The sequence below is a fragment of the Macaca thibetana genome, chromosome 11 (assembly GCF_024542745.1).
Source record: "Macaca thibetana thibetana isolate TM-01 chromosome 11, ASM2454274v1, whole genome shotgun sequence".
Lineage (NCBI taxonomy): Eukaryota > Metazoa > Chordata > Mammalia > Primates > Cercopithecidae > Macaca > Macaca thibetana.
The window spans coordinates 106826707-106844720 of record NC_065588.1 but is presented as its reverse complement, the minus strand read 5'-3'; the positions used below and the strand labels follow the sequence as shown (position 1 = coordinate 106844720).

The window sequence follows — 18014 nt, the reverse complement described above, 5'->3', positions numbered from 1 at the left end:
CAGCTCACTCATACATAGCACGGGGAACTGGGTTAACCCATGCCACTGTTCTAGACACAAAATTTGACCATGTATATCAAGAATCTTGAAAATTCCCATATTCAAGCCTGGTCATCTCACTTATGGGAAAAGAACCCAGAAAAAATAAAAAGTACAATTTATGGCACCATGTTCTTAGCACATGAGACAACACTGTAGATGCACCTTATTTTATGTACTATGAAGAAAAAAAGTGAAACAAGCATGTGCTGCCATTTACTGTGATTAAAAGTAACACAAGCCTGAAACCGGTCAATTGTCAGGCCCAGCTGGATTTCAGAGACGTTAAAATGTGAGAAAACGTGGTCTTAGGATTGGATTAAAAACCATCCAAAATGGTTAAAAAACATGCAAAATGCAATAATGAAGACCATTTGGCTCCTTGGTAAGTTTCCTGGTCTCTGAACAGGTGTGAATCTGATGCATATAGTGGTAAAAAATAAGATAGGAAATTGTCTGCTGTCTTTTTTTGTTTTGTTTTTTGAGATAGGGCCTGGTTCTGTCTTCCAGGCTGGAGTGCAGTGGCATGATCTTGGCTCACTGCAACCTCTGCCTCCTGGGTTCAAATGGTTCTTGGGCCTCAGCCACCCTAGTAGCTGGAATTACAGGCGTGCACCACCATCCCCAGCTAATTTTTTTGTATTTTTGGTAGAGACAGGGTTTCTCCATGTTGGCCAGGCTAGTCTCGAACTCCTGGCCTGAAGTAATCCACCTGCCTCAGCCTCCCGAAGTGCTAGAATTACAGGCATGAGCCACCGCACCTGGGCCACTGTCTTTGATTATAACTGTAAAAGATATAGACAGGTGGGAGAGAAAGAGGTAGACAGGTAGATGACACATAAGTTTGGTGTGCTGGGATTGTTATGAATTTATTTCCCTTTCTTTTCCTCTTTTCACAATAGTAATACTAAAAGAAATAGATCAAGGCTAAAGATCTGTTCATGGGGTAAAAGGTAGCAGGTCAAACTGGGGGTATGCATTTGAGTCTGGGCGTTCCAAATGAGGCTGGGGGTTGCAGGAACGAGTTGGTGGGGTGAGGGCCTTGTCAGAAGCCCATACCAGGGTATAGGGACAGCAAGGGAAGTAGAGATTGAAATACAGGACCAGGGACACACCTTAGGGAACTCCCAGGGCCTGCAGCCTGGAGCCTGGAGCCTGTTTGTGGTCACACAGAGGCTAGCCTGGGAGGGCGTTGTCAGGAGGGCGTTGTTGGGGGGCTGGGGAAAGGGCCAGGACCACTTGTGGCAAATAAGCCTCTTACTGGTTTGAAGAACATGTTCCTTTTCATGATCTGCCCTTATGGAATTAATTGTGTTTTGGAAAAAAGTTGTCTTAATGAGATTGCTTTTAGAATTTTTTGTGTTAGCTCTCCTAGTTTCTGAGAGGAGAACAGCTGTGTTGGGAGAGAGACTGGTGGGGTTTTGTAGCCATGGTGCAGACCTGGCTTGCAGTTCTGCTGAGATAGGCTCACCAGCCCTCCTCAGAGCCCCTCTCTGCCTGCTTCCATCTCCCAGAGCCTCAGTTTTCCTCTTTTGTAAAATGGGAATGATCACACTACCTCACAGAGTTGAGGTGAGGGTTAAACAAGATTGCATGTGGAAAGCACTTAGCCGGGTGCCTGGCTCCAGCCTGCATTTAAGACATGGGAGCTGCTGGCTCTGTCATGAGGATGAACCGCTTTTCAGCCATCAGCTGACCTTGTTCCTCAGCACAGGTGACTGCACTCAGCAGCCACCTCTGGGGAACTTAAGAGCCAGGTGTGTGTAGAAATCCCTGCAACTGCTGGGCTCATTTCGTGTGAGGCATGCAGAAACGCCCGGTGCAGCTGGGGTTCCTTACTCACTTCGGCTGCACATCGACCACGCCAGTACCCAGACCACACCCAGATGGGTTGAATTGGAAGCTCTGAGCCCAGGACTCAGGTTTTGGGGTGCCTTAAAGCTGCCGGGTGATTCCAACATGCAGCCTTGCCTGGGTAGCCCCTCCCTCTGCAGAAGGAGGAAAGAGAAATAGCTGAGCTGTGTGTCCTGTGGTTTCCATGGCCAAAGCATCACTAGACATTGGCTCAGGCAACCTAGTCACACGGGTGGCAGCTCTACATTTCTACCTGGGTAACTTTTTCCTTTTTCTTTCTACACTTTCGTAAAACAAATTGCACAGTCCCTGCTCCTGGTTGACATGACTGATGTCACAGGCTTGGAGCAGACTCCCCTCTCAGTCATTCCCAGGGAAATAGGCAGAGTGTGTCCCCCTAGAACTGTCTTTAAACTCAACCCATTGGCGGGTCCTGAAATCCATTGAGTGGGCTACAATCAACCTTTTAAGGAATGAAATAGGGCCGGGTGCATTGGCTCACACCTGTAATCCCAGCACTTTGGGAGGCCGAGGCAGGTGGATCACTTGAGGTCAGGAGTTTGAGACCAGCCTGGGTAACATGGAGAAACCCCATCTCTACTAAAAATACAAAAAATTAGCTAGGTGTGGTGGTGCACGTCTGTAGTTTCAGCTACTTCTGGGGCTGAGGTGGGAGGATCTCTTCAGCCCAGGTGGTTGAGGCTGCAGTGAGTCCTAATCATGCCACTGCCCTCAAGCCTGGGTGGCAGAGTGAGACCTTGTCTCAAAAAAAGAAAAGAAAAGAAAAGTAAATAGAATAAAATGGAAAATAAGATCTCCTCACATAGTAACTTTAGGGCTAGTTATAGAATGTGTGTACACAAGTCAGTGTGTACTGAGAGGCAGGGTATGAAACGTGATTTCTTATTGAGAAACACTGCTCCAAACTCCCTTCCCAGCACGGGGCTTCGCCGGCTGTGAGGAAGGTGCAGGGCTGGGCAGTGTTCATGAGGGGTCCTGCAGGAGGAGGGGGCGCTGGGCTGGGCAGCCTGGGTTGGAATCCTAGCCTTGCTTCTCACTGGCTGTGTGACCTGGGGCAAGTCACTGGCCTCTCTGTTCTCAGTCTCCTCATCCATAAACAGAGACATTGCAGTCCCTGCCCCATGGGCTTGTTACGGTATGTTAATGAAGGTCTTTGCACAGAGCTCAGAAAATATTAAACAGCAGGTATTCTAGGGATAGTTGCAATGATTACAGTTCCCACTCCTGTAAATATGTCCCATTAGTCTGCATGCAGCCCTGCCATCATCTCACCAGGCTGAGCGGCTCACCTATCAAGACAGGAGGGTTCCTAACCCTATAGAAAAAGGAGAGAGCTGGGGACCATGGCTTTAGGAGGACCTGGGCCACCAGCTAAACCCCTCAGCCTGTAAGCAGCCCGTCCTGCCAGAGCTGATCAGCTGTCACGGTGGCTGTTTTCATGAACCTCAGACTTCCTCCCCACCCTAGAGAAGGAAAAGTTTCTACACTTATTTAAAGACTTCCCTGATTTTAAAAATAGGCCTTCCTCAGAACACAGATCCCCTGGGGCAGGAGGGGAGAAGTGCTGGGGCAGCTGAGCCTGCTGCTTGGAGTCCTCTTGCCTCCCCACAGAGAAGAGATTTGTTCAGGGGTTTCATTCCAGCTTCCACCATCCAGGAGGTATGTTCAGCAGGAGCCTGCGGTCTGCCAGGCACAGAGGTCATGCTGTGAACAGTTGGGCCACATGAGAGTGTGATGGGAAAGGCCTGGCTGGCTCCTGAGAGCTGGGACAAAGAAGAAGATAGAGGACAGGGTGAGAGGGGGTTGCACATTCTACGCAAAAGAAGTCACGTGTGCAAAGGCCCTGTGGTTGGAGAAACCAGCCAAGTATGAAAGGCTCAAAGGAGACAGTGTGGCCAGAGTGGGGAGAGAGGTGAGAGGGAAGGTCAGCTGGGCAGATAGAGGCTACAGCGTGCAAACAGGAGTGAACTTCTGGAAGGCATTGGTGTCTCTTTTTTTTTTTTTTTTTTAAAGAGACAAGGTCTCGCTCTATCACCCAGGCTGGAGTGCAGTGACGCGATCATAGCTCACTGCAGCCTCGACATTCTGGGCTCAAGTGATCCCCCTCTCTTAGTCTCCCAAGTAACTGGGACTGCAGGCGAGCACCACCACACCTAGTTAACTTTTAGATTTTTTTGTAGAGACGGGGGTCTCACTCTGTTGCCCAGGCTGGTCTTGAACTCCTGAACTCATGGATCCTCCCTCCTCTGCCTCCCAAAGTGCAAGGATTACAGGTGTGAGTGACTGCTCCCAGCCAAAAGTTTTAAATAAGGGAGTGTGTCAGGGTCCCCAAGACCCTGTGCCCAGCATCAGTGACTCACTAGGAGGACCTGTGGGACTCGCATGCAGATGCGCTCCTGGTGCAGATTAATTACCATGAAAGGATTGAAATTAAAATCAGTAAAGGGAAAAGGCACGTGGGGTGAAGTTCAGAAGAAACCTGGCGCAAGCTTCCAGAGCCCTCTCCTGGGTTGGAGGCAGAGGTCCTAGGGGTCACAATTCCTCCAGCAGGGAGTTGTGACAAGATGTGTGAAGTGTTTGCTAGCAGAGCAGTTCATTAGAGACCCAATGCCCAGAGTTTTCACTGGAGCTGGGCACAGAGGCACCCTCTGCCTGGCACTTAGAAAAGTTCCAGACTCTCCAAAGGAAAGTAGGAGTTCAGCATAAACCATGCTGTTTCCACAAGCAGTCTAGGCACAGTGAGCTGCTCTTATCAGGGAATGGTGGGAATTTTCCAGAAGTCCACGTTCCCAGATGCCAGTGGAGGCTAGGCAGGCCTGTCTGAGGAAGGCAGCCTCAGGCCTGCTGGGCTGGCCCTTTTCTGCACGGGGAGTGATGTAGTCATGCTTGGAGGGATGCTCTCCTGCAGCTGATAGAGAATGCGGCAGGGAAGGAGAGAGCAGAGAGGAGCTGCGACAGCCTCCAAGTGAGGTGGGGAGTTGGCCAGGGCAGTGGCAGAGGGTGGGGGAAGTAGGTGGCAGATCAGGGGTCACTTAGTTGCCGAAATGCACCAGGCTTAGTGCTGGATAGGGCTATAGAGGAGGGTGAGTGAAGCTAGGACAGGGGACAACTGCCCTGGCCCTGCCTGGGTGGCGATAAGACCCTGGACCAGGAAGCAGCACACCTGGCTGCAAGTCTATGGACTGTCCACTGACAGGTGGTGGTTACCGTGTTGCAGGCCTCAGTTTGCTCCTCTGCTAAGGGAGGTAAGACTGTATCTCAGAACCTTGATCCCATCTCTTATTTTATTATTATTATTATTATTGAGACAGAATCTTGCTCTATTGTCCTGGCTGGAGTGCAATGGCTTGATCTTGGCTCACTGCAACCTCCATCTCCCAGGTTCAAGCGATTCTCATGCCTCAGCCTCCCAAGTAGCTGGGATTATAGGCATGCACCACCCCCACCCCCACCTAATTTTTGTATTTTTAGTAGAGATAGAGTTTCACCATGTTGGCCAGGCTGGTCTTGAACTCCTGGGCTCAAGCCAGCCACCTGCCTCAGCCTCCCAAAGTGCTGGGATTACAGGCATGAGTCACCACTCCCAGTTCCATCTCTTAAAATATCATTTTTGTTACCTAAAAAAAAAAAAAAATCTACTTTTCTGCCATTTTTTTCTCCGTATTGGCAGAGGAAAGAACAAAGCTGGTGGACTTGAGTTCCTGTGCGGGCTTCATCACTTACTTATGATTTTATGTTTTTTTGTTTTTTTGTTTATTTTGAGGTGGAGTCTTGCCCTGTCACCCAGGCTGGAGTGCAGTGGCACAATCTTGGCTCACTGCAACCTCTGCCTCCCGGGTTTGAGTGATTCCCCTGCCTCAGACTCCCAAGTAGCTGGGACTACAGGCACGTGCCACCACGCCTGGCTAATTTTTGTATTTTTAGTAGAGATGGGGTTTCCCCATGTTGGCCAGGCTGGGCCTGAACTCCTGACCTCAGGTGATCCACCAGCCTTGGCCTCCCAAAGTGCTGGGATTACAGGTATGAGCTACTGCACCCAGCCTTGTGTTTGTTTTTTAACAACTCTACATGAACATATGTATAGCATAATAAAACAGCAAACAGGTATATATTAGGTTGAATCATATGAAATTGTCCATTTCTTCTAGTTTTTATCTACAACGATGGCATTTTTAAGTCCTCTTTTATATCAGAAAAGTTTTCTTGAATTATATCTTTGTTCTAGCCTATTAATCTAATTTCCTTATTCAGGGATTCCAGTTATGAGTATATTGGTTCCTTCTCTTCCCACCCCCACTAAATACTTCATTCACCACTTAACTCCCTGCAGGCTGGATCTCACTCCAAAAATGGCAGTTTCTTAGGGATAAACGTTGTATTTGTTTTCATGCTGCTGATAAAAACATACCTGAGACTGGAAAGAAAAAGAGGTTTAATTGGACTTATAGTTCCACATGGCTGGCAAGGTCTCAGAATCATGGCGGGAGACAAAAGGCACTTACATGGTGGCAGCAATGATGAGAGAGAAGCAAAAGCAGAAACCCTGATAAACCCATCAGATCTTGTGAGACTTATTCTCTATCAAAAGAATAGCGTGGAAAAGATTGGCCCCCATGATTCTATTACCTCCCCCTGGGTCCCTCCCACAACACATGGGAATTCTGGAAGATACAATTCAAGTTGAGATTTGGGTGGGGACATAGCCAAACTACATCATTCTGCCCCTGACCCCTCCAAATCTCATGTCCTCACATTTTGAAACCAATCACGCCTTCCTAACAGTCCCCCAAAGTCTTAACTCATCTCAGCATTAACCCAAAAGTCCACAGTCCAAAGTCTCATCTGAGACAAGGCAAGTCCTTTTGCCTATGAGCCTGTAAAAATCAAAAGCAAGCTAGTTACTTCCTAGATGCAATGGGGGTACAGGAATTGAGTAAATACAGCTGTTCCTAATGGGAGAAATTGGCCAAAACAAAGGAGGTACAAGGTCCATGCAAGTTTGAAATCCAGCAGGGCAGTCAAATTCTAAGACTTCAAAATGATCTCCTTTGACTCCATGTCTCACATCCAGGTCAGGCTGATGCAAGAGGTAGGTTCCCATAGTCTTGGGCAGCCCCGCCCCTGTGGTTTTGCAGGTTATAACCCACCTTCTGGCTGCTTTCATGGGCTGAGGTTGAGTGTCTGCGACTTTTCCAGCTATATGGTGCAAGCTATTGGTGGATCTACAATTCTGGGGTCTGGAGGACTATGGCCCTCTTCTCTCACAACTCTACTAGGTGATGCCCCAGAAGGTGCTCCCACCCCACATTTCCCTTCCACGCTGCCCTAGCAGAGGCTCTCCATGAGGGCCCTGCCCCTGCAGTAAATTTTTGGCTGGGCATCCAGGCATTTCCAAACATCTTCTGAAATCTAGGCGGAGGTTCCCAAACCTCAATTCTTGACTTCTGTGCATCTGCAGGCTCACCACCATGTGGAAGCTGCCAAAGCTTGGGGCTTCCACCCTCTGAAGCCACAGCCTGAGCTGTACGTTGACCCCTTTCAGCTATAGCTGGAGCAGCTGGACACAGGGCACCAAGTCCCTAGGCCCATGAAACCATTTTTTCTCCTGGGCCTCCGGGCCTGTGATGGGAGGGGCCACTGTGAAGGTCTCTGACATGGCCTGGAGACTTTTTCCCAAGGTCCTGGTGGTTAACATTAGGCTCCCTGCTACTTATGCAAATTTCTGTAGCTGGCTTGAATTTCTCCTCAGAAAATGGGTTTTTCTTTTCTATCACATCATCAGGCTGCAAATTTTCCAAACTTTTATGCTTTGCTTCCCTTATGCAACTGAATGCCTTTAATAGCAGGCATTGAATGCTTTGCTGCTTAGAAATTTCTTCTGCCAGATACCCGAAATCATCTTTCTCAAGTTCAAAGCTCCACAAATCTCTATGGCAGGGGCAAAATGCTGCCAGCTCTTTGCTAAAACATACCAAAAGTCACCTTTACTCCAGTTGCCAAAAAGTTCCTCATCTCCATCTGAGACCACCTCAGCCTGGACCTTATTGTCCAGATCACTATCAGCGTTTTGGGCAAAGTCATTTACGAGTCTCCAGGAAGGTCCACACTTTCCCACATTTTCCTGTCGTCTTCTGAGCCCTCCAAACTATTCCAACCTCTGCCTGATACCCAGTTCCAAAGTTGGTTCCACATTTTCGGATATCTTTTCAGCAATGTCCCACTCTACTGGTACCAATTTACTGTATTAGTTTTCACACTGCTGATAAAGACATACCTGAGACTAGGAAGAAAGAGGTTTAATTGGACTTACAGTTCCACATGGCTGGGGAGGCCTCAGAATCATGGCAGAGGTGAAAGGCACTTCTTACGTGGTGGCAGCAAGAGAAAATTAGAAGCAAAAGCAGAAACCCCTGATAAACCCATCAGATCTTGTGAAACTGGTTCACTATCACGAGAATCACATGGGAAAGATTGGCCCCTGTGATTCAATTACCTCCCCCTGGGTCCCTCCCACAACTCATGGGAATTCTGGGAGATATCATTCAAGTTGAGATTTGGGAGGGGACACAGCCAAACCAAATCATATCTAATAGGTTTGGTATCAGCCAAACCTATTAGAAAAAAATGCAAAGTTTCACCCTCCAACCCAGTCCCTCTCTCCTCCTGGGAGTTGGGGCTGATTTTGTCAGTTTTCCCATAAATGTAGATTGAGGACCCCTTTCCCTGTCGGTGCATGAGGTCTGCAGGCCGGCCACACGGTGGCGAGGTGCTCTGTGGTGTGGGTCTTCCATGGCGTCCTGGGCAACAGACTTTGAGGTGGTTTCTAGTTTTGGGCTATTGAAGTAGGACTGGAGCGAGCACCCGTGTGCACGTGGGGTCTCCTGTCAAGTCAGGCGATAAGGGCATTTTAAATGTTGATAGAAAATAAGGTAGCCATGGTGGCACGCACCTGTAGTCCTAGCTACTTGGGAGGCTGAGGCGGGAGGATTGCTTGAGCCCAGGAGTTTGAGGCTGCACTCCAGCCTGAACAACAAAATGAGATCCCATCTCAATAAAAAGGAAATAAAATTTTGATATAAATTGGTTTAGGGCCAATCCCCTCCTTTGTCCCCAAGGCTGACACATCAGAGAGACTCAAATATTTTTTTCAAAAGATGAAAGGAACTGCCCTGTTACCCTCCTAGGAAGGGTATACCCATTTACATGCCCAACAGCTGGCATACAGGAGTGTCCACTTCCCTCTGCTTCTGTCACCCTGCCACAATGTGTGGCACGGTGTGACTTCAGGCAAGCGGTCTTGCCTCCCCAGGCCTCAGTTTCCCCTTCTGCAAAATGGAGAGACTGCACCTACCCGCCCTGCCTACTACTTAGGCACGTTAAAAGTATCAAGCAACAGCAGGTGGTGTGATCAGTGAGCTCTGAGTAAAAGGAGCAGCTGTCGCTGTTGTTGGCTGCAGAATCAGGCTTTCTCCAAGTGGTTTTGGGCCCTGAAGAGGTCGGCTTTCTTCTTGGAGTCCAGGACAAACGTGTGGCCCAGAAACATAAAGGGAAAAACAGTACTTGGTCTACAGACTACCCTGGCTAACTCGGGCACACGTCCTCTGTCCTGGTTTCCTGTGACTACTGTAACAAACTGCTACAAACTGGGGGCTTCAACAACAGGAACTCATTCTCACCAGTTCCAAAAACCAGAAGCCCAAACTCAAGGTGTTGGCAGGACTGGCTCCTGGAGGCTTTGGGATGGGAAGATCTGTCCCAGGCCTCCGTCCCAGCCTCTGGTGTTGCTGGCAGTCTTTGGCTTGTAGGCATATCACTCTGACCTCTGTGACTTCACGTGACCTTACCCTCTACGTGTCCTTTTCTCTCTTTTTTTTTTTTTTTTGGAGACCAAGTCTCATTCAGTCTCCCAGGCTGGAGTGCAATAGCATGATCTCGGCTCGCTGCAACCTCCTTAGTAGCTAGGATTACAGGCGCCTGCCACCACGCCTGGTTAATTATTTTATTTATTTTTAATTATTATTTATTATTTTATTATTATGATTATTTTTGACACAGAGTCTTGCTCTAACGCCCCGGCTGGAGTGCAGTGGCATGATCTCGGCTCACTGCAGCCTCTTGAGTTCAAGCGATTCTCCTGCTTCAGCCTCCTGAGTAGCTAGGATTACAGGTGCCCACCACCACGCCCAGCTAATTTTTGTATTTTTAGTAGAGACAGGTTTTCACTGTGTTGGCCAGGCTGGTCTCGAACTCCTGACCTCAGGCGATCTGCCCACCCTGGCCTCCCAAAGTGCTGGGATTACAGGCGTGAGCTACCGCGCCCGGCCAATTTTTGTACTTTTAGTAGAGACGGGGTTTCGCCATGTTAGCCATGCTGGTCTTGAACTCGTGACCTCAAGTGGTCCACCCACCTCGGCCTCCCAAAGTGCTGGGATTACAGGTGTGAGCTAACATGCCTAGCCCCTTTTCTCTTTTTATAAGGACACCAGTCACCGGATTTAGGGCCTACCCTAAATCCAGTATGATTTCATCTTAACATCTTTAGTTACATCTGCAAAGACCTACATTCCAAATAAGGTCACATTCTAAGGTCCCAGGGGGACAGGAATTGTTGGGGGGGTGTGCACGATTCCACCTACTCTACCCTCTGAGCAGGTGGCTCTCCGGTCACTGGCTGCCTGGCTTTCTGTCAGCTGTGTTTTCTAGAACATAGTCTCCAAGTCATGGAGCCCAGGGGCAGATCCTGCTTTTCCAGCTCCCCACGGTGTGTGAGCTTGGACAAGGCCCCCCATCACCAGGACCCTAGAGGATGGCCTCAACCTCAGGGTTGTTAGGAGTTGAAATGAAATAGTGCGTGGAAGGAAGTTAGCAGCATGCGGAGATGATATGAGATGTGATAAAATAAGCAACCATACTAATACACGTTGCTGCCATTGTGTGTTGGAGTTTTGGGGTGAGGGTGGTAGTTAATATGCAAATCAAGTCCCCAAAAATAGCTCTGGGAGGGAACAGGGAAATAGAAACTGAAGGGACATCAGGCCATGGGAATTGGGAGTTGGCTGACTTTCTTAAAAAGTACCTTTTTCTCCAATTGTTGGATAATAATGAACGAGGGACTTTCCCCCTCCCACAGATGGCAGCTTCCGAGCCTGTAAAAATAGGCATCCACAAAATGCTTTTCTCTCCTTCACTTCTAGGTCTGTCTTCTTCACTTTCCCCTTCTCTCCCTGGTGGTAGTTTTTCTGGTCTAATACCTGTAAGAGAGGTCAGCAATATGTTTACCCTGAAGGAGCAGTGCCTAAGATTTTGTTCATTCATTCATTTATTAACCATTTCTTTCTTTTTTTTTTTTTTTTGAGATGGAGTCTCGCTCTGTCACCCACTGGAGTGCAGTGGCGCGATCTTGGCTCACTGCAGCCTCAGCCTCCCAAGTAGCTGGGACTAAAGGCATGCGCCACCACGCCCAGCTAATTTTTGTATTTTTAGTAGAGATGGGGTTTCACCCTGTTGGTCAGGCTGGTCTCCAGCTCCTGACATCAGGTGATCTGCCCGCCTCGGCCTCCCAAAGTGCTAGGATTACAGGCATGCGCCACCATGCCCAGCCTCTTAACCATTTCTTGAGCCTCTCCCTGTGACTGAGGAAGAGTCTCTGCCCTCCCAGCGTTCGCAGCCCAGTGTGGTGGGGACAGTGTCCCAGTAGTTGTGAAGATGGTGTGACGTACACCCTAACCGGGATGAGGGAAAATTAAAGAAGGCCTCCCAGGGAAGGTAAAATCTAGGTATAAGACCTGGAAGATAGATGGGATGGGGACAGGCCATGCGGAGTCCTGGAAGCAAGAGAGCATGGTCCGCTCTAGAACTACAAGTTCCATGTGGCTGGAGGGTGGCAGAGGCAGGGTGCTAGGAAGGAATAAGGCTGGCAGGGAGACCAGGGTCTGGGGAAGCCAAGAGAGCTGGGACTTGATCCCAAAGGCAGTTGTGGGCGTGGGGATTGCTGCACAGCAAGGACACAGTCAGGTTGGCATTGGAGAAGGAGGACCCTGGCCACAGGGAGGTGGAGGGAGGGTCAGGGCAGGCTCTGGGGAGGGAGAGGGGACGATGGAGTGCCAGCCGGGTTCAGGAAGTGAAACCGATAGGGTGTGAGGGAGAGGGAGGAGCCAAGGACGATTTTCTGTTCTTGGCCTGGGCAGACAGGTGGAAGTGACAGCATGCCCTAGGGGATGTGGAAGGAGGAGTGGACTGGGAGAGAAAGGTAAGAAATCAGTTCAAGTGGGTCACAGCAAACCAATGACCCAGCAGGATCTTGAACATCAGATTGGAGTCTTTGATTTGAATGTGAACCGCATCGAAAACACAGGTGTGCTAAGACCCCCAAAGAGAGAGAGTCACCGGCCCGAGGACAGGGTCAGGACTGAGGTCACCAGGACTCCTGGTGCGGGGCAGGGACATGGTACAAGAGGCTGAGGAGGGCAGCCAGAGATAGGAGGAGAAGCAGGGGGCGAGATTGCCAAGCAGAGCAGATTCAACAGCGTCAAAGAGTATGGGACAGTCAGGCAGGCTGGAGTCACGGTCACAGGCTTTGATATGGAAAGGTGACCTCAGAGGAGCATCAGAGTACAGTGGGGACAGCAAGGAGTCTTGCACAGGAGATGGAGCTGTGAGGGTGTCCCACATCAGCAACTCCACCTGTAGACTTTTGGGGTTATAAGTGACAGAAACATAGCTCAGTGTCACTTAAGCCACAAAGCGGCTGTATCCGCTCATGTAACTTAATGCCTGAGGGATGCAGAGGCAGGCAGTGGGCAGAGAAGTGAAATATCCAAGGATGTGATGAAGCTGGAGGAGAGGAGTTTGAGGATTTTTTGTTTTCTTTTTTTGAGACAGTCTCACTCTGTCGTCCAGGCTGGGGTGCAGTGGCGTGATCTTGGCTCACTGCAACCTCTGCCTCCTGGATTCAAGTAATTCTCGTGCCTTAGCCTCCCAAGTAGCTGGGATTACAGGCGCCCACCACCACGCCTGGCTGTTTTTTGTGTTTTTAATAGAGATGGGGTTTTGCCACATTGGTCAGGCTGGTCTCAAACTCTTGACCTCAAGTGATCCGCCCATCTCGGCCTCCCAAAGTGCTGGAATTGCAGGTGTGAGCCACCGCGCCCAGGCGAATTTTTGTTGTTAAGGGATAATCATAGCTGGCACTTCCAGAGCTGGGGGCTGCTCCGAGCCAGGCACCAAGGTAGGTGCTCTGTGCGCCACACTGGATCAGTCTGTCCATGAATGCCAGGAGTCCGGGGTGCATGGTGAAGCTGCTGAGGCCCACCACATTCTCTTGATTAGCCCTATCTTTGCCCTTTTCTGGAACTTTTCTGCTTCTGGAATGACAGACTCTTGACTGAAAACCAGAAATGTTTTCTGCTCTGCTGAGTGCCCTAGATATTTTCATCCCAAATTACTAAAAGTTGCTTCTTCACTGGTTGCAAGGTTTCAGAAAGAAAAATTTCCTCTTCTGTAAAATATAAATGCGGTTTTTGCAAAGTACCTTGAGGTTCCCACCCTACTGAGAAATAGGACAGGCTGCTCTTGTCTGCCAGGTAAGGTGTTTCCAAAGGAAAGTATGGAGTCAGGCGCGGTGGCCCATGCCTGTAATCCCAGTGCTTTGGGAGGCCGAGGCGGGTGGATCACTTGAGCCCAGGAGTTTGAGACCAGCCTGGGCAACATAGCAAAACCCTGCCTCTACAAAAAAAAACAAAAAATAAAAAATTAGCCAAGTGTGATGGTATGTGCCTGTAGTTCCAGCTACTCAGAGGCTTTTGTGGGAGGATCGCTTGATCCCGGGAGGTCAAGGCTGTGGTGAACCGTGATTGCACACTACACTCCAGCCTGGGTGACAGAGTGAGACCTTGTCTCAAAAAAGGGAATTATGGCCAGGCACGGTGGCTCACACCTGTAATCCCAGCACTTTGGGAGGCCGAGGCGGGTGGATCACCTGAGGCCAGGAGTTCGAGACCAGCTTGGCCAACATGGTGAAACCCCATCTCTACTAAAATTACAAAAATTAGCCAGGCATGGTGGCAGGCACCTGTAATCCCAGCTACTTGGGAGGCTGAGGCAGGAGAATCGCTTGAACCTGGGAGGCGGAGGTTGCAGTGAGCTGAGATCGTGCTACTGCACTCCAGCCTGGGGGATGAGAACAAGACTTCATCTCAAAAAAAAAAAAAAAAAAAAAAAAGGAGTTATGGCCGGTGGCTGCCTGGAGAGCTTAAGTATACCCTGGCCCTGGCCGTGGCCAGCCCTGGGAGTTCAGAGACATTTGGTCTGGCTGAGATGAGCCCAGCGTGGGAGATGAGGTATCAGTGCCCTCAGCCAACAGGTGCATGATGGGCTTCTGCTCAAGGTCATATGTCACACAAGAATTGGGGGACACAGACCCTGACTTCATGGAGGGTAAATGCTAGTGAGGAGGGAGAAGGAATAAATATATGACTGCACAAAACAGTTTCTAGTTAGAAACTAGCATAAGGGCTCTCAAAGGAAAAGTGGGAAGAGAAGTTATAAATGGAAGGGGAACTGATTTAGATTTTAGGGTCAGGGAGGGTCTTTCTGAGGAACTAACATTTTAGCTGAAGTTTCAAGCAGAAGTAAGAGTAAGCGAAGCTCAGAGTGGGGAGAAGAGCATTCCAGGTTGAGGGAACAGCCTGCATGATGGTTCAGTGTGGAGCATCAGAGGGGTAGAAGAGTTGCTGGAGTGTGGCGAGGAAGCTGTGGGGAAGGAGAGATGCCGATTCCTGGAGGGCCATGAACTACAGGTACACATATGTTAAACTAGTAGATATGGTCCCTGGGGCTCTGTTTATTTTTCCTTTCAGCTTTTTTTTCTCCCTGTGTTTCCAGTTGATGTTTTCTATTGCCATGTCTTTAAGTTCGTTGATCTTTTCTTTGGTAATATGTTATAAGTCGTTAAGCCCATCCATTGATTTTTCATTTCATATATATACTTTTCAGTTCTAAAATATCCATCTGGATCAGGGTTGGTTTTTTTTTTCCCCCTTCTTTTTTTGTGGGATGGAGTTTCACTTTTGTTGCCTAGGCTGGCGTGCAATGGTGCAATCTCTGCTCACCGCAACCTCCTCCTCTCGGGTTCAAGTGATTCTCCTGCCTCAGCCTCCTGAGTAGCTGGGATTACAGGCATGTGCCACGATGCCTGGTTAATTTTGTATTTTTAGTAGAGATGGGGTTTCTCCATGTTGGTCAGGCTGGTCTCAAACTCCTGACCTCAGGTGATCCGCCCACCTCGGCCTCCCAAACTGCTGGGATTACAGGAGTGAGCCACCATGCTCAGCCATCTGGATCTTTTTTGTAGATTCCATTTCTCTATTAAGATTTTTATTTGTTCCCTCATTAAGTTTATGTTTTCTTTGAAATTCTTGAATATATTTTTGTAATATCTGTTTTCAAGTCTTTGTTGGCCAGTTCTATCATTTCTATCCACTTTTAGTCTTTTTTTTTTTTTTTTTTTTGATGGAGTTTCACTCTTATTGCCCAGGCTGGAGTGCAATGGCGCAATCTCGGCTTACCGCAACCTCTGCTTCCTGGGTTCAAGCAATTCTCTTGCCACAGCCTCCCGAGTAGCTGGGATTAGAGACATGTGCCACCATGCCCAGCTAATTTTGTATTTTTGGTAGAGATGAGGTTTCTCCATGTTGGTCAGGTTGGTCTCGAACTCCCGACCTTAGGTGATCTGCCCACCTCAGCCTCCCAAAGTGCTGGGATTACAGGCGTGAGCCACCGCACCCAACTATTCTGAGTCTTCTATTAGCTGATTTTTCTATTAGTTGTGGGCCACATTTTTCAGCTTTATCTGTCTAGTAATTTTTATTGTATGCCAGACAGTATGCATCTATGAGGTTGAGTTTATGTTGTTGTCTTCCTAATAGAGTATTGAGTTTTGTTCCAACAGGCAGTTAATTTACCTGGGTATCAGCTTGTTCATTTCAAGGCTTATTTTTAAGCTTTGTTGGGATGAGTGTAATGTGGCCCTTCCTATAAAGCTAGATTAGGTCTACTTATAAGGCCATGATTTTTCTGGGATTTCTGCTGAATGCTTAGGGTGTTCAATAAGGTCTCTCTACTCTGGCTGTTGGGAACTCACATATCTCCCAACCCAGTCCTATGTAATCTCTGGTCGTTGTTCAGCTCACAGCACCCCAAGGTTTTTTGGGTTTTTTTTTCCTGAAAGTTATATTTTTCCCTGCCTCATGAAATCTTGTTCCATATACACGATGTTTAGGACTCAGCCAAAGTCCATATTTTTGGATCTCCTCCTTTGCATAGCTTTCCTATTTCTGGTACATTGCCATGCAGATTCCCGAGGGAGGGAGCCTCAATAGCTTTGAACTCTAGTCTTTGCCTTCACAGTCCAGAAAGTACCTCCAGGCACAAAGGCAGGGTGATTGTGGGGTGTGCCTCATTCATTTTTCTTCTCTAAGGGATCACAGTAAATTTCACATATTTTATCCAGTTTTATAATTGGTTATGGCAGGAGGGATAATCTGTTTAGTGACTCTATAGTGTAATAAGGCCAGAAGCAGAAATCTCATTCTTGTGTATGTTTACACTCATGCTTTTATACATTCTAAAACAGTATATAATATTTTCCATATATTTAACATTTTTGCTTAAGTGTTATGACATTGTTCTTATTCTTCCATATCTTTCTTTTATAATCAACATTTTTTAGGAGCTATCCACATTGCTAGATTCATTGTTGCTTAACAAACATTTCAATATTATTGAGTGTCTGCTAAGTGCGAGGCATTGTTCTAGGTGCTGGGTATACAGTTGTACTTGATACTTAAATGTAAGCCAGGCACAGTGGCATGTACCTGTAATCCCAACTACTCAAGAAGCTGAGGCTGGAAGGTTGCTTTAGCCCAGGAATTTAAGACCAGCCTGGGCAACATAGCAAGACCCCATCTCTAAAAAAAAAATTGTTTTAATTAGCCAGATACCGTATAGTGTGCCATAGTCTGAACTACCTGGGAGGTTGAGGCAGGAGAATTGCTTGAGCCCAGGAATTCAAGACTGCAGTGAGCTATGATTGCACCCCTGCATCTAACCTGGGTGATAGAGTGAGATCCTCTTTAAAAAAAGAAAAGAAAAGAAAATTAAATGTAAGGTCTTCCTCTAAAGTATCCACTGACCAAAAGAAACTAGCAGGAAACAACCACTGAGGTAGGAGGAAAACCAGGAGACTGTGGCATCCTAGAAGCCACTGAAGGAAGTGTTTGAAGAAAGAAGTGATTGGTCTACCGTGTTCAGTGCTGCCGAGTGGGTACACATGGGCATCACCAGTGACATACTGAGATGCAGTTAATTCATTTTAACTGCTGTATAGTGTCCCATCACATGAACAGAGAATATTCATTCCTCTATCTCCCACATTTAGGTGAATTTTCTTTTTCTTTTTTGAGACAGAGTCTTGCTCTGTTGCCCAGGCTGGAGAACATGGCTTACTGCAGCCTCGTCCTCCCAAGCTCAAGCAATCCTCCTGCCTCAGCCTCCCAAGTAACTGGGACTACAGGTGTGCTACCCTGCCTGGATAATTTTTTTTTATTATTTTTCTAGAGACAGGGTCTTGCCATATTGCCCAGGCTGGTCTCAGCTCCTGGGCTCAAGCAGTCCTCCCACCTCAGCCTTCCAAAGTGTGGGGATTACAGGTGTGAGCTACCACACCTGCCCAACTAGGTGAATATTTGCAATAAACGTTTTTGAACATGTCACCAATTTGCGCACATGTGCCCAAGTTTCTCTTTGGACCCTATGTAGGGATAGAATCACTAGATCATTCAGAAAGATAGCACAATTTCAGCTTGACAAGATCATGCCAAATTTCTCCTCAAAACGATGGTGCTGGTGCCTATAGAACTTCAGTAGTCAAGAGACGCCATTGCTTCACGCCCTCACCAATATTTGATATAGATTTTAAGACTCTTGCCAACCTGAGGAGTGAAAAGATGTGCTGTTGTTACTTCACTCTGCGTTTTTCTGAGTATTATTGGGGATAAGCATCTTGGCTATTTGAGTTTTCTCTTACATGACCTGCCTGTTAA

The 18014-nt window shown here is 47.9% G+C and overlaps 4 protein-coding genes across 6 annotated transcripts in view; 3 read left to right on the top strand and 1 right to left on the bottom strand.

Moving 5' to 3' along the window:
• Positions 1-18014, top strand: part of GPN3 (GPN-loop GTPase 3) — a 637401-nt gene that overhangs the window by 398775 nt on the left and 220612 nt on the right. The window lies entirely within an intron of this gene.
• Positions 1-18014, top strand: part of VPS29 (VPS29 retromer complex component) — a 444410-nt gene that overhangs the window by 245339 nt on the left and 181057 nt on the right. The gene's annotated exons all lie outside the window — the stretch shown is intronic.
• Positions 1-18014, bottom strand: part of LOC126931527 (peptidyl-prolyl cis-trans isomerase NIMA-interacting 4-like) — a 773797-nt gene that overhangs the window by 592364 nt on the left and 163419 nt on the right. The gene's annotated exons all lie outside the window — the stretch shown is intronic.
• HVCN1 (hydrogen voltage gated channel 1) overlaps positions 1-18014 on the top strand; it is a 40335-nt gene that overhangs the window by 8107 nt on the left and 14214 nt on the right. The window contains exon 1 of one of the 3 annotated variants that reach the window (XM_050749876.1): positions 14124-14711. The exons of the other annotated variants lie outside the window; for them this stretch is intronic. The gene's annotated coding sequence lies outside the window, so the exon portion shown is untranslated. Of the gene's footprint in view, positions 1-14123; positions 14712-18014 lie in introns of those variants that run through there. 3 annotated transcript variants of the gene reach the window in all.